Raw genomic sequence first — 15,413 nt, 5'->3', positions numbered from 1 at the left:
TCTGTGACAGTTGTAAACCACACTTATTTGTATATTCTCGAATGGTAAAATAAATTGTTTTTTTTTAAATAATATTATGGGATTGTTGTTAATAATAATTTAGATAAAAATTAATAATTTCCATTTTTATATCATCAAATTTGAGCAAAGACTACGACTGTGTTCTAAAAGCAAGGAGGCACCACAAATGGGATCATCTAGATCGTCCTTTGTTAATTTTATTAGATGTAGCTGAATTTGGTTTTGCTTTCAAGATCAAAGGATTTAAGTCTAACCGAGAATTAATACCTATATTGGTCCAACGTTCCTTTATTAATCTAAGTCTTCTTTTTATTACGATTTGATTATCTAATACTCTTTAGTATTAGTTAAATATTAAATAACTAGTGAACTAATATTTACTTTTATTTTACCTTGCGTGAAAAAATCATTAAGGACAATATGTAATGGTATTAATGTAATTTATGATTTTTTTATTAAACTAATTTATTTGAAAAATACAAATATACAAAACGAATATACTACACTAAGAACACAAAATCCAATAGTAATAGGGTACACCTGATGTATCTAGAGCTACCTCCTCATTTTAATAATGGTCATGTGGTACAGTTGGGGTCCATTGTTTCAGTATTCTTGTACCGAAAAATGTGTTAAGTGACGAATCACAACTTGCAAGATATTGAAGGCTACCTAATTTTACTTCAATCGTGAGCCTAATGTATTATAGTTTATCCTGGTTGAGAAAGTGAGATCGAGAGATAAGCAAGTATCAACCAATCGATTAATTAGTTGAAGGCTAAGTAACGGCAAAATATTGGGGAAATTGTGTATAATGATGATGGAAGGACTTAGTTGTATAAAAGTGCTTATTTAAGTGTTGGAATGGTTTAATTGAATAAAAATTATTATCTAGATCAAGAAACGGCCAATTGGATTTAAATCGAGAAAAATTTAAAGTATCGGACTAGTCGTCGACTATGTTTTTGCAACCATTTTAGTCGAGGTAAGTTCGTATAAGGATTAAATTATGACTTGTCGTTTTGAATGAAATGTTAATAAATATTTATGCTATGTATAGATTAGATTGATAGTTGTATGATATTTTGGTAATATGGATCAAATTATGATGTTAATCAAATTGAATGATATGTTTGAAAATGTGCATTTCATGGAAGTATATTTGAAAAGGTATAATGGAATGCAATTAAAGGAATTGGATATGTAAAATGGTCCTGTTTGAACCTCATGAATACTTAGGATACAAATGACATGTCATTAGGGTTATTTACTGTTTCAGGTGTTGGTCTTAGATGTCCTACTGATGGCTAAGATTCTACATTTGTTGCGAATTTTTCACAGCTCGTATGAGCAGCATCGTGTAGCTTAACATTCTGACCCACAACTCATGTGAGCATATACGGTTACATGTTACAGTCACAGCTCGTATAAGCAGCATCGTGTAGCTTAACACCTCGGCCCACAACTCATGTGAGCATATACGGTTACATATTACAGTCACAGCTTGTGTGATCATTTCTTGAGTATCCAATGATATTTCATTTGGTTCAATGGGTGATTAAAGCTTAAATCGAATATGTATGAATATGAAATGATCTATAATATTGAAAGACGAAATGGAAAATGTTGATATGTGTACTAGAAGTGAAAATGGTGTTATTTGAATATATAATGGATGAAATATATATATTGAAATGCTTATTATGCTATGTTCCATGATTTGATTGGATTTATATGTTCATAGATAAACCTACTAACCTTGCGAAGTGGTGTGTATAGGAAAGAAAAGTATTTAATTTCCTTTTTTCAACCCTTTTATATTTTTTTCAAAGGGAAAATTCATTTTTCCTTTCGAAAACTCCCTTTGACCCCTTAAATTATTTTGGTAAAACACCAAAATTTTTTGGGAAAAATCCCCAAAAGAAATTATTTTTCGAATTCAAATCCCGGAAACAATAATTTTTACCCTAAATTTTTTTTCTTTTTTTACCCACCTTTTGGGAAACCTTTTCGGGGGCCCCTTTTCAAAAAGGGTTTTAAAATATTTTAACATTCAATTTTTAAAAAAATTTTTTGTTTTAAAACCCTTTCCCTTTGAATTTTTTTAAAATTTAAGAATTTTTCCGTTAAACCCATTTCTTTTCCAAATAAATATTTTAAACTTTTTAAACCCGTTTCAAATCCCTTTTCTTATTAAACCTACCGGGTATGTCCAAATTTAAATCCCTTTTTAAATTAAAGGGTTTTTAAATTTTTTTTTTTTTTTCGAAAATTTTTAAAATGCCAAAAAACCGGGTTAACAAAACCCCCTCTTTAAAAAATTCAAAAGTTAAATTTCTTTTTTTTAAAAATAAAAAAGAAAAAATTTAAAATTTTTTAAAATTTTTATTTTCCCAAAAACGGGGCCCGGGTCCCTTTTTAAAAAAAAAATATTCTTCAATTTTTTAAAAAAAAAATTTATTTTCCAATTTTTCCCTTTTCCCTTTTTAAAAATTAAGGGTTAAATTTTTGTCTTTTTTAATTTTTCCCCTTTATGTTTTCTCCCATTTTCCCTCTAATTAAATTTTTCAAATTAATTTTATTTACCCTTTTAAAGTTTAAATTTAACTTTTTAATTCCACATTTTACTTTCCAAAAATTCTTTTCAAAAATTAAAATTCCTTTTCCAAAAACTTTAAAACCCCGGTATTTTTTTAACCCGTCAAAAATTATTAATTTTTGGACATTTAACAAAAAATTCACCCTAATCGGTCTTTGGAAAATTTTAAAATTTCCTTTGGGTTAAAGGAAAATTTAAAAACCCAAATTTTCAACCGTTTTTTAATTAAAACCCTTTTTTTATCAATTTTTATTTACAATTTTTTCTAATTTCCTTTTTTTCCAAATTAAATATTTACCTTTGATTTTCAAAAATTTTAAAAACAAAAAATTAAGTTTTAAAAAAAATTTTAAATTTTTAATTTTTTTTTAAAACCTTCAATTTTTCCTTTAAAAAAAATTTTTTTTCTTTTTCCCTTTTTCTATTTAAAATTTTTTAAATTAAATTTTTTTCATTTTTCCTTGGTTCATAAATTAAAATTTTTAAAAAACCCCCATTTTAAAGGTTAATTTTCCCTAAAAATTTAAATTTTTATTTTTTTCAATTTTTTTCCACAAACATTTTTTTTAAACCCCTTTTTTTCCCCTTTCCCCCTTTAATAATTAAATTAAAAAATTGGGGTTTTGGTTTAAAAAATAATAAAAATTATTTTTTAAATTTAATTTTTTTTATCAATTTTATAAATAATCAAAATAATAAATTTTTTTAAAATTAATCAAAATTTAAAATTTCAAAATTTTTCCTTAAATTTAATTTTTTAAAATTTTTTTTTAAAAAATTTTTTTTTTTTCCAAAAATTTTTGGGGTTTTCCCTGTTTTTCCCCCTTTTCCCCTTTTAAATTTTTTTTCCCCCAAAAAGAAGGACTTTTAAACCTTTTCTTTTTTAACCCAAAAAAATTTACAAACCTTTAAATTTTTAAAATTTTCCAAATTAAAATCAAAAATCAATCGAAAATTCCTAAAACCCAAAACCAAATTAAGCAACAATTTTAAATTATTAAATTAATAAACTCCATAAACCAAAAAAATTTATATTTTAATTTAAAAAACAATTTCGAAAAGGAAATTTTTCCGGTAAAATTTTAAAATGCAAATTTTTTTTGGGGTGCCCAATTTAAAATAAGACTTTTCCAATTTCCTTTTTAATTTAAAAAAATCAATTTTCCCTTTTTTTTAAAAATTTTTCCAATGGTTCCCAAATTTTGGGTAATTTTTAAATAAATTTTTTAAATTAAAAGTTTTTCCCTTTAAATTTTCTATAAATTTTTTAAACCCCCAAAAAATTTTTAAAAATTTTTCCCAAAAAATTTCAATTTTTTTTTTCAAAGAAATTTCCCTTTTTTCAAATTTCCTTTTTTCTTTTCTAATTAAACATTAAAAATTTCCCATTCAAAATTTTTAAAATTTTTTTTAAAAAAAATTTAAAATTTTTTAATTAAAACACCCTTTAACTTTTTAAAAAAAAAACTTTAAGGGTTTTTTTTTAAAAAGGTTTGGGGCCCTTTCCCCTTTTTTTAACTTTTTAAAATTTCAATTTATTTTAAATTTCTAAAATTTTTCCATATTTAATTTCAAAAATTCAAAACCGGTTTTGAATTTCTTTCCCAAATAAATTTTAAATTGTGAACTCCCTAAAAATCATTTCCCAAATTAATTTCTTTTCCTTTGTTTTGTTTACCTCAACTTTAAATTTTAAAAAAAAATTTACCCCCTTTTCAAAACCCCCTTTATTTAAAAAATTTTTTTTTCCCCAAAAATGATTTTTGGGGTTTTTTAATCCTTTTAGAATTTTAAAAAAATTTTTAAAATAATCCCTTTTTTTTCATTTTTATTTTTTCAAAATTTAAAATTTTTTCCCTTTTTTCGAAAAATTTTTTCCAAAATTAAAATCCCCTTTTAAATTATTCCTTGGCAATTCAATTTTAATTCAATTTTCACCAAAAGAATTTCAATTTTTTTTTTCAAAAACATTTTCCTTTTTATAAAATTTCCTTTTCCCCGGGTTTTAAAAGAATTTTTTAAATTTTTTTAAATTATTTAATTTTTTCAAAAAAATTTTTTCCCCAAAAATAGCCCTAAAACCAATTTAAACTTTTTTCCCTTTTAAAAATTTTTAAAAAACCATTAAATTTTTTAAACTTTCCCTTTAACAAATAATTTTTTCTTCAAACCCAAAATTTTTTTACCTTTTTTTTATTTCCCCTGACCTTTGGGGACTTTGGAAGTTAGGGAAAAAATTAAAAAAAACAAAAAAAATTTTTTGTCGCTGGGCCTTTGGGTTTTTCCTTTTTAAAAAGGGGAAATATTTTCCTTTAAATTAGTCCTGAATTAAAGGGAATAAATTCAATTTTAAAATTAATTTTAAATTTTTCTGCTTTGGGTTTAAAATTTCCCCCTTCCCGCAAAAATTTCTTTGGGTTTAAATTTTTTTCCCAATAACTTTTTAATACTTTTAAAATTTTAACCAAAACCGGGGTTCCTTTTCCCAAATTTAAATTTTAAATTTAAATTTTTTAAAAATTTTAAAATAAAAAAAATCATTAAAATTTTAAAAATTTTGTTTTTCCCAAAAAAGGAAAAACCCCTTAAATTTTCTTTAAAACCCCTTTTTTTATTTTTAAAATTTTCCCATTTCAAATTTTTAAAAAAAAAAATTTCCAAACCCAAATTAAAACAAACCCAAAAATTTTATTTTTAAATGATTTGCAAAATTTTCCCAAAAAACCCTTTAAATTTAGGGGTGGTTTTGAAATTTTTGGAAATTTTTTTAAAAAATTTATTTTAAAATTTTTGGGAAAAGGAATTTTTTATTAAAATTTTTTTATTTCCCTTTTTTGGTTTAAAATTAAGTTTGGGAAAATTTGGGAAATATTTTAAAAGGATAATGGGTTTTCCCCAATTTTTAAAATTAAAATTAATTTTCCATTTTCCCCTTTTAAATTTTAAAATTTCAAAAATTCTTAAATTTAATTTCTTTTTTGTTTTTAAAAGAATTTTGGTAAGAACTATTTTAATTTTTTAACCTAAAAATTTTAATTTCCCCCTTTTTTTTTTCCACAGTTAATCTTTTGGTTAAAAAAATTTTAATTTTTTTTCAAATAATTTTCAAAAATTTTTTACCCCCTTTTATCCAATTTTTTTTTTAATTTTTTAATTTTTTGAAAATTATTTAAATTGAAGGGCAAATTAAGTTTTATTTTAAATATTTGTTAAAATTTATTTTATTTAAAAAATTTTTGGTTTTTTTTTTTTCCTTAGTTTTTTTTTTTTAAAAAATTTTTTTAAATTTAAATTAAAGGAATTTTTTTAAAAAAAAAAAATTTAAAACCCTTTAAAATTTTTAAAAAATTTGTTTAATTTTTTATTTTAATTCCCGGGAATTTTAAAAATTTTAATTTTTTAAAGTTTATTACCCATTTTTGTTTTTTTTTTTGGAAATTTACTAATTTTTTTTAATTTTTTTAACATTAAAAATTTCCCTTTTTAAATTTGGTTTGAAAATTTTTTTAAAATTTCAAATAAAATTTTTTATTTAAAAAATAAACTTTTTATTTAAAATTTTTTTTAAATTTTTTAAAATTTTTTAATTTTAATTTAATGGGTTTAAATTTAAAACCTTTTAAAAAGGAAATTTTTGGAAATTAAATTTTTGGATTAAAAAATTTAAAAAAAATTTTTAATTTTTTAAATTGTTTTTAAATTTTTTATTTGTTTCAAAACCCAATTTTTGGGCAATTTTTTTTTTTCCGGGTAATTTTTTTGGGGTTTTCCAATTTTGTTTTTTTTTTTCCCAAAAAATTTTTTTTTTTTCAATTTAAATTTTTAAAAAAAAATTTTTTCAAATTTAAAAACCCAAATTTTAAACCAATTTCTTTAATTTTTTTTAAAAAAATAAATTTAATTTCCCACTTTTTTCCCTTTTTTTTAAAACCGCAAAAAAAATTTTAAAATTTTTTAAACCCCAAATAAACAACAATTTCATTTTTTTATTTTTAATTGTTTTAAAAAAATTTTTTTGGGGGGTTTCCCAAATTTTTCCAAAAATTTTTTAAAATTTTCAAATTTTTTAATAAAATTTTAAAGTTTTTTAAAAATTTATTTAACCTCAAATTTTGTTGGTTTATTTCTTTGGGTTTTTTTAATTTATTATTTTTTTATTTAAAATTTTAAAGAATGTTTTTGAAATTTTTAATATCCAAATTTAAAATAATTTCTTAAATTTTTAAAAACAAACAGGGAATATCGGTTTTACAATTCTTAATTTTAAAAAATCCTTATTTTTTCAATTTAAAACAAACTAATTTAATTAATTTTTTTTAAATTGATTTAAATTTTTTATTTTTAAAATTTTAAACCCTTTTCTTTTCCTTTTTTAATTTTAATTTTAAATAAATTAATTTGAAATTTAAAAAAATTACTATTTTTTTTTTTTTAAGGTTTAAATTTGGGTTTTTAAATTTTTTAAATTGCCAAAATTTTCTTTTAATTTCCCTTAATTCCTTTAAAAACTTTAAAAACCCTTTTTAAATTTTATTTTTTTTTTAAAAAAACTTTAATAATAAATTCTTTTTTTAAAGAAAAAAACATTTAATTTTTTAAATTTTGGTAAAATTTTTAAAAAATTAAAAAAATATTGGGTTAAAAAAAATTTAAAGATTAAATTTTAAAGGTTAAAAAATAAAAAATTGATTTTTTCCAAATTTAAAATTAAATTTGAAAAATTTTATTTTAATTTTTTAATTTTTTTTTTGGTCCCAAAAATTGGGTTAATTGGTTTTTAATTTTCAAACTTTAAAACCCCCTTTTACAACCCAACAAATCCTTTTCATTTTAATTTTCTTTAAAAAAAATTTTCTTTTTAAAATTATTTAAATTTTACCATTTTTCCCAATAAAAATTTTGGTTTTTTTTTCCCAAAAATTTAACTTAAAAAATTTTTTTTTAAACCCCCTTTTTTTTAAATTTCCCAAAAAATATTTAAAAATCTTTAAATGATTTTGTTTCCAAAATTTTATTAAATTGGTTTTAAATTTATGTAAAAAAATTAATTTGTTTCGGGAAAAATTTAATTTTTAAAATTTAAAAAATTTTTAAAATTAAATGGTAATTACCTTTAAAAATAAAAAAATTTTTTAAAAAAATTTTTAAAATTATTAAAAACTTTTTAACTTGAAATTTGGAAACCAATTTTTTTTTATTTTTTGGTTTTTTAAAATAGCCTTTTTGCATTTTTTTTAAATTAAATTTTTGGGTAACCTTTTTAAAAAAATGTTAGAAATTAAAATTTAAAATTAAGTAAACCTTTTAATTTTTCCCAAGTTTTTTGTTCAATTTATTAATTAAAACAATTTAAAAAAAAAATTTTTTTTTCCCGGGAAAATTTTAAAATTTTTTAAAAAAATTTTTTAAAATTTTTAAATTAATTTAAAAATAAATTTAAAGATATTAAATTTCCAAATTTTTAATTATTTATATCAAAATTTTAAATAATTAATTTTTAAAAAATTCAAAAAAAAACCATTTTTACAAATCAATTTAATTTCTTTTAAAGTTATTTTTTTTTTTTTTTTTTTTAAAAATTTAAACCATTTGATTTTTAAAAAATTTTTTTTTTTTTTGGGGAAAAAAAAAAAATTAATAGGGCTTTAAATTTTTTAAATAACATTTTATTTCAATTTTTTTTATAAAAATTTAAAATTTGGTTGTAAATTTGGGAAATAATTTTTTTAAAAAAATGGTTTAAGGGAAAAAAATTTTGGTTTTTGGAATTTTGGGTTAATTAAATTTAAAATTTATTTTTTTTTTTCTACTTTTGATTAAAAAAATTTTATTATTTTTTAATTTTTTAAAATTTTTAAAAGTTTTTTTAAAATTTTTATTTTGGTTCATTTAAGTTTTAAATTGAACAAACACCCTTTTAAAAACCAAAAATTTTATTTTTTTTTTAAAAAATCCTAAAAATTTTTTTAAAATTTAAAATTTTTTTTTATAAAAAAAATATTTATAAATTTAAAATTTAATTTTACACTAAAAAAATTTTTTTACAAATTTTGTAAAATTTTAAAAATTTTCTAAAAGGTTTATTTTAAATAAATTATAAAAAAATTTTTTAAAATAAAAGCTGTTTTAATTAAAAAATTTTTTTGTTAAATTTTTTTTGAAATATGTTAAATTTTATTTTTAAATTTTAGTTTTTAACAAAAATGGAAAGGTTTTAAAACAAATGTATCGTTTTAAATTTAAAACCCCAAATTTAAATTTTTTTTTTAAATTTTTAAAAATTTTTAATTTAAAAATTTTTTAAACAAATTTGAAAAATTTCTTTTAAAATAAAAATTTATTATACAAAGTTTATTCCCCCCCCATTTTTTAAAGAAAATTTAAAAATTTTTTTTAAATTTTTTTAAAATTTTAAAATTGGTAACCCTTTAAAAGTTTTAATTGAAATTTTAAAAATTTCCCCGAAAAATTTGATTTTTTTCAAAAATTTTTAAAAAATTTTAGAAAAAGGTTTCAAAAAAGGAAAAAAATTCCAAAAACCTTTTTAAAATAAAAAACTTTTATTTTTAATTACCCTTTTTTAAAATTTATTTAAATGTAAAATTTTTTAAATTTTAAATTAAATTTTTTCAAAATCTTAAAAAATTAAAATTTAAGTTTTTTTTAATTTTTAAACCCCCAAATTTAAAATTTTAAAGAAATTTATTTCAAAATTTTTAAAAAAAAAAATTTTTTTTTTAAAAATTCTTTCCCCTTAAATTTAAAATTTCCCCCAAATTTTTAAATTTAAAGCCCCACCTTAATTTAACCAAAAGGTTATTAAAAATTTTTAAACTAAAAGTAAAAAAAAGGGCTTTTTGTAAATAAAAAAAAAAAATTTTAATTTAAAAAAATTTTGGGAAACGAAAAGGGAAAAAAAGAAAATTTAAAAAACCAAATTTTTTTAATTTTAATTTTCCAAGAAAAAAAAAATATTTTAAATTTTAATTTTAAATAAAAGGAAATTTTTAAAACATTTTTGGGTGCCCCTTTCCCTAACCCCTAAAAATTTTTTTTCCCTTTTAAAAAATTATAATAAAAAAAAAAAATTTAAAATTTTTCCCTTTAAAAAAAAGAAAATTATAAAAAATTTAATTAATTTTCCCCAAAATTAAAATTTTAATATTAAAATTTTGAAAAGGGGTTTTCCTTGGCCCCTTGGGTTCCCCCAAAACTTTAAAAAAAAAAATTTTTAAAAAAATAAAATTTTTATTAAAAAAAATTTAAATAACTTTCTAATTTCAAACCTTTTATTTAATTTTTAAAATTTGGTGTATTTTAAAAGAATTTTTTTAAAACAAAAATTGATTTAAATCAATCCTTTCCCTTTTTTTTTCTTTAAATCAAATTTTCCCAAAATTTTGCAAATTGAAAAATTTATTAATTTTTAAATTAAAGTTTTTAAATATTTTTTCTTTTTTCAATCTTTAATTTCAAAAAGGTTTTTAAAGTACTTTTAAAAATTTAAAATATCCTTTTTTAAAATTTGAAAATTTTATAAATTTTTAAAAAAATTTTGTTTTAATTAAATTTTTAAAAATTATTTTATTTTATTTTAATTTTTTTCCTTTAAAATTTTGATTTAAAAATTTTTTAACTTTTTTTAAAAAAAAATTAACCTTAAATAAATTAAATAAACAAAAATTTTTTTAAATATAAGAAAAACACATTTTAAATGGTCAGGAGATATCACACTATCAATAATAATTTAAATGGCATGTATAGCTAATCCCGTATTTGCTACATCGATCCTAGAACCGGCTAAACCGTAGCTCTGATACCAATAAATGTAATACCCCTACCCGTATTCATTGCCGGAATAGGGTACGAGGCATTACCGGAGTTTACGAATTAATTTTTTTTTCAATTCAACATATTTTCATGATAGATTCATGCATTTATATAAGATAACGTCATCACATATCTATAACCAGGTTTGTTAACCATACTAATGGCTAACTTTACATTCATTTCACGTTAACATTTACTTTGTTAGCTTATACATGCCATTGATTTCCAAAATAATGTTTCTTTATATACCGAAATCCTGAGGTTGACAGTGTGATGTGTCTCCGACCAAATCCGACCTTCGAGCTCTTAACACTACAAAACAAGGAAAAAGGAAACGGGGTAAGCACTTTGTGCTTAGTAAGCTCATGTAACAAGAATTATACTTACCTAATATTTTCAATACAATATAATAAACATTCATATATCCAATCAATGCATTATTACCCTAACATGCACAAACTCAACATTCAAGTTAGTACAATAGTTTCCATGTATCAATATTATATATATATATACCATGATTGATGTACTCATCAATACCATGATTTTCATTCCCTTATTATTTTTCATATTTATCCCGTTGAATTTATCGGAATTTCGATGGATTTTCAGAGGTACACTTTTAGTGTACAATTTGGTCCGTCAATTCATATTCATGTGCGCACATTTCCATTTCAGAGAGCACACTCATGAACCTCAACCTTGCGGCGGGATTACGGTCGAGCTAAATCCTCGCAATATAAACTCATAGAGTATTGTCGGGATTACCGGTCGAGCTAAATCTGCAGCGACAATTACTCTAATGAGCTTGGATCTGAATTACAGTCCGAGCTAAATTCAGACCCTAATTCGGATTACCCGTCCGGGCTAAATCCATTTTACACATATTCTTGGAGAGGCTATATCGGGATAGGATCACCCGTCCGGGCTAGATCCTTTTTACCGTCAATTCCTTTTCAGAGATCCATCGAATTTTCCTTTCATTCAAACGGGATTTCTTCCCATTTTATCAAATATATCAATGTTTCATAAATTTCCATATAATGAACATTCAAATCATATTCATATCAAAAACATGCATTTCAAGCATTTAAGAATATAATTCAAGTTACACGAACTTACCTTGATACTTGTTTGTAAACAGTAAAAATCTATTAATCCCGAACTTTTTCCTTTCCTCGATCTAGCTTCGTATTTGAATCTTCTGGATCTAAATAAATAAATTTAATTATCAATTTAATACATTTCATGTTCATATGCAACATTCTCTATAATTCAACTATTATTTATAGTTCATTCAAAGCTGTCTACTTGAGTCATAGTCACTAAATTATTTATAACTTGAGCTACGGAACTCCAAATTAAGATCCGTTAATTTTCCCTGAAACTAGACTCATATATATTTTTACCATAAAATTTTCAGAATTTTTGGTTTAGCCAATCAGTACAGTTTATTCTTCAAAGTCACCCCTGTTCTGTTGTCTAACAGTTCTGACCCTTCTTCACTAAAAATAAATTATCTCTTTATACAGAATTCAAATGATGTTCTTGTTTGTTTCTATTAAAAATAGACTCATTCAGAATTATAGAAATATAAATTTAAGTCCCTAATTATTTTTATTCAATTTTTTATAATTTTTCAAAGTCAGAACAGGGGAACCCGAATTCATTCTGGCCTTGTCTCACAAAATTCATTATATCTCAAAATTTACAAATCCATTGCTTACAATATTTCTTCTATGAGAAACTAGACTCAATAAGCTTTAATTCCATATTTTTTTCATCTTCTAATTCGATTCCTACAATTTTGGTGATTTTTCAAAATTAGTCTACTGCTGCTGTCCAAACTGTTTTAGTGCAAGCTGTTTATTACCATTTTTCCCCTAAGCTTTTAATAAATGATAATTTCGTCCCTACTCAATTAGCCTCTCAATTGAGCTGATTTTTATCAATTAACATTTTATTCTATCACCTTAAACTAGTTTACAACCTTTAGGAATCAGAATTTCAGCAATAGACTTTAATTCCAAACATTTTCACAATTAGGTCCCAAAAATCAATTTCCATTGAAATTGCCTAATAAAATCTTCTCATAAACAAATTAAAGCTTTAATTTCATTCTATTTCATCATAAACTTACATAACTCAACCATGGTGACTTTAAATTTCATCCATGAAATCAAAACTAATGAATTTAATAGTAGGATCTAGTTGTAAAAGTCTTAGAAACACAAAATTACAAGAAAAAGGCAAGGATTAACTCACTTGGTGCAAAATTATGAAATACCAGCTTAGAGAACCCTCCTATGGCGTTTTTAGCTGCTGGAATTGAAGAGAAATGAAGAGAAATCTAGATATTTCCTATTTAGTCCTAGTTTTATTTAGTTAAATTTGCAATATTCCAATTTTACCCTTAATTTATCAATTTTTCTGCTGCTTTCATACCCTTGCCGTCCAGCCCAAATAACTTTTGGGTCTAATTGCCTTTTATATCCTTTCTCGTTAGACTAATAAGCTATTTAATCACTCTAGCAACTTTTACACCTATTACAATTCAGTCCTTTTCATTTAATTGACTACCCAAACATTAAAATTTCCTAACGAAATTTTAATACCACATTAATAACATTTCATAAATATTTATAAAATTATTTTTGACTCGATTTTACGAGATAGAGGTCCCGATACCTTATTTTACCCAATTTCTTCAATAATTTCTTTTTCTAACTAATCACTAAATTGATAAAATTTTCCTATCAATATTTTCATACGATTTTCCTATCATATAAATTTTCAAGCAAAAATATTGAAATAAATTTCTCTTTAAATCGGATTTGTGGTTCTGAAACCCTTTGTTCGATAACATTGAATTTACGCCATTACAACTCTCCCCCACTTTTAAGGATTTTCGTCCTCGAAAATCTTACCAGTAAAGAGGTTTGGGTATTGTTTCCTCATTGCCTCCTCCGGTTCCCATGTTGCTTCCTCAATCCCGTGCTTTTGCCACAATACTTTCACCAAATTTATCTTTTTATTTCTAAGCTCTTTTGTCTCCCGTGCCAATATCTTGACCGGTTCTTCACTGTAAGTCATATCCGGTTGAATCTCTACTTCTGTCGGAGAAATAACATGTGAAGGATCTGATCGATATCGTCGTAACATAGATACATGAAAAACATTATGGATTCTATCAAGTTCCGGTGGTAATGCCAATCGATAAGTGACCGGTCCAATTCTTTCTATGATTTCATAGGGCCCGATAAATCTTGGACTCAATTTACCCTTTCGACCGAATCGAAGAACTTTCTTCCAAGGAGACACTTTCAGAAATACCTTGTCACCGACTTGAAATTTAATCTCTTTTCGCTTAAGGTCGGCATATGATTTTTGACGATCGGAAGCTGCTTTTAGACTATCTCGAATAACCTTTACTTTTCTTACATTTCCGGATCAAATCAACCCCATGTATCTTCCTTTCATCGAGCTCATCCAATATAACGGTGTTCTACATTTTCTACCATATAAAGCTTCATACGGAGCCATTTTAATACTAGACTGATAACTGTTATTGTAAGCAAATTCAATCAAAGGTAGATACCTCTCCCAATTACCTTCAAACTCTAGTATACAACATCGGAGCATATCTTCCAATACTTGAATTACACGCTCGATTGACCATCATTCGAGGATGAAATGCGATCTTTGAAATACAACCGAGTACCCAAGGCTTCTTGCAATTTGTCCCGAAGCGAGACGTAAATCGGGATCTCTATCTGATATAATGGAGACAGGCACTCCATGTAACCTGACAATCTCAGATATGTACAGTTCAGCTAGTTTATCTAAAGAATAATCCATACGTACCGGAATAAAGTGAGCTGACTTTGTCAATCGGTCTACAATCACCCAAATAGCATCTTTTTTCCTCGGAGACAAAGGTAGCCCCGATACAAAATCCATAGTGATTCTTTCCCATTTCCATTCCGGTATAGTAATTGGCTGAAGTAACCCCGAAGGTACCTGATGTTCAGCTTTAACTTGTTGACATATTAAACACCTTGATACAAACTCAGAGATATCACGTTTCATTCCCGACCACCAGTACATCTTTTTCAGATCATTATACATTTTATTACTCCCCGGATGTACGGACATAGTACTCTTTGTGGGCCTCGCGTAGAATCTTCGTATGAGCTTTGAATTACGAGGTACACATACCTACCTCGAATAATAAACAATCATCGAAAATTCACATACCATCGAATCGCACTGTATCTTGACTCGAGATACCTTGGTGTCGAGTACATAAGCCAAGTAAGCATCATACCCTTTTGACATACCTTTGTGCTGCCATTCTGAAATCATATCGATAACCCTCTCGTCGATCAGATTTAACCCGAGCAACTCACCATTCGACATTTTAACACAATATATTTTTGTTTACAATTTACTACCGCATCATCTTTGGGTTAACCAATCCATACCCAATATCACGTCAAATTCATCAAATGGCGGTAACATCAAATCAGTAGGAAACAATAACCTCTTACCATCGGTGGACAATTTTACAAATTTTATCCACTAACACAGACCGCCCAGGGGTTCGAGACTTTAACCACAAATTCAAGAGGTTCAACAGATAAATTTTAACAATTGCAAGTTTAACACATATATATGAATCGTAGAACCGGGATCAATCAATGCAGAATATCAATTATCAAGTAAAGAAAATGTACCGATAATAACATCGGTGTGAAGCATCTTCTCGCACGAATGGCATATGTCCTAGCAGTGCTCGTACCTCGTGCCTACCTATAGTATCTTTTGTAGCTCCTCGACTACCACGACATTCTGGGATGGTCGAGGTGGTCGCCCCTCGAAACTAGATTACTCGGCCGATATATGTTCAACTTCTTTTCAACCCTTTCGGACAATCTCGAGAAATGGTCAAAAGAACCACATC

The sequence above is a fragment of the Gossypium arboreum genome, chromosome 12 (genome assembly GCF_025698485.1).
Source record: "Gossypium arboreum isolate Shixiya-1 chromosome 12, ASM2569848v2, whole genome shotgun sequence".
Classification (NCBI taxonomy): Eukaryota; Viridiplantae; Streptophyta; class Magnoliopsida; order Malvales; family Malvaceae; genus Gossypium; species Gossypium arboreum.
The sequence above is the reverse complement of the archived record's forward strand: the minus strand, read 5'-3'. Positions refer to the sequence as shown.